This window comes from Chinchilla lanigera, unplaced genomic scaffold (assembly GCF_000276665.1).
Source record: "Chinchilla lanigera isolate Chin_1 unplaced genomic scaffold, ChiLan1.0 scaffold00026, whole genome shotgun sequence".
Taxonomy (NCBI): domain Eukaryota; kingdom Metazoa; phylum Chordata; class Mammalia; order Rodentia; family Chinchillidae; genus Chinchilla; species Chinchilla lanigera.
Window position 1 is genome coordinate 25779554 of NW_004955427.1, and position 1578 is coordinate 25781131.

The following is a 1578-nucleotide window of genomic DNA, read 5'->3' on the forward strand; positions in this document are numbered from 1 at the left end:
TTTGTGTCTTACATATGCTAAGAGTTAAGAAAGATTTTAGTCAGGCTTTTCCCTCATGTGTGCATAGAATGCTAATAAATGTGCCTTTAGAAACATGTGAAATGTGATTGATAGATGATAAATATAAGTTGAACCTTTGAACTTCAAAGATATAAAAACTTAAATCAAGTGTAACCTTCTCCTGCTGCTAGGAAAAGTTGCCTAGGCAGTTAGATAGATAACACAAATGTCTTGGAGACTTCTTTGCCCTAGGGCCCAGGGTGGAATTTCCCCAGTCAATTGTTGCTCCTAACTGTCGCTAGAAGGAATCTCCTTCACAGCCTGAGAAGTGCTCTATTTCAGCTCACTTTTTGATGTATTCCCCCTTTCAAAGAACAAAAGCAATAGTTTATTACAAAGTTATGCTTTCTTCTTTAAAACACTGCTGTCACAGTTGGGACCAACTGTAACTTACGTTTATACACGTCCTATAAGTGTAAATTCACCAACTCCCTGGGAAGACGAAGTTTCACATCTTGTTTCATTGGCCAAGAGTTCAAGGGTGGATAGGTTGGTCAAATTTTGTCTCTGCTCTCTCTCTAGATCATATCCACCTGCCCTGAAGTGGAGTGTACTTCAGGGACAACATGAGGGTATGAATAGAAATTAAAGAGAATATCCAAATTTTTTTTTTGCTTTTTAGATTTGAGGAACTCAATGTTGAAGTCTCTTAGTCCTTTGGAATATATTCTTAAACACTGGAAGACGTTCGACCCTTACTTGTTGAAAAAGAGCTGTTTGATATTTTTTGACATATGAGTACTGCTTACCTATCCCCCAGAGCCAAAATGGAATGCAGAGGGAAGTATTAACTATGATGCTATTTTACAACTAGAGTCATACTCTAAAAAAGAGGGAAAATGGTTAGAATTGCCTTATGTTCAACTTTCTTTACATTAATAAATAATTTTTATTTATGCTCAAAGTATAATTATAGTCCATATGAGATTACTCATGTCCATATGTCTCTTTCTCTCAATGAGCTAAAACAGATCAAGCTAGGTCTAGCAAAATTTTCAGATGATCCTGACAAGTACATTGAGGTCTTCTGAGGATGTACTTAGATCTTTAGAGGGTTTACTTATTACATTTACTGGAAAAATATAATGTTAATCTTAAATCAAACATTGACTTCTAAGGAGAGACAAGCAACATTACAAACTGCTGTTACATTTGGGGATGAGATCATATCGCTAATTTTAGAATGCCACAAGGTAGACAACCAGAGGAACAACCAGTTCCAACTGGAGCCTAAGCAGTCCCTTTTCAAGACACCTACTGGCCTCATAACCAGATGGGACACTGGAACATGAGATTTCTTGAGACATGTATTCTGAAGGTTTAAGAAGGATGAGAACTAAACCCTTCAGTTATTTCAAATTGCCAGCTATTCAGCAAGAGAAGAATGAGCACCCCTCTGGCTTCTTAGATTGCTTACAAGAAACAGTGATAAAACATATGTCCATAGCTCCTGATTCAATAGAAAGACAGAATATACTTAAAGACATGTTTGTCACCCAGCCAGCTCTGGATATGAAG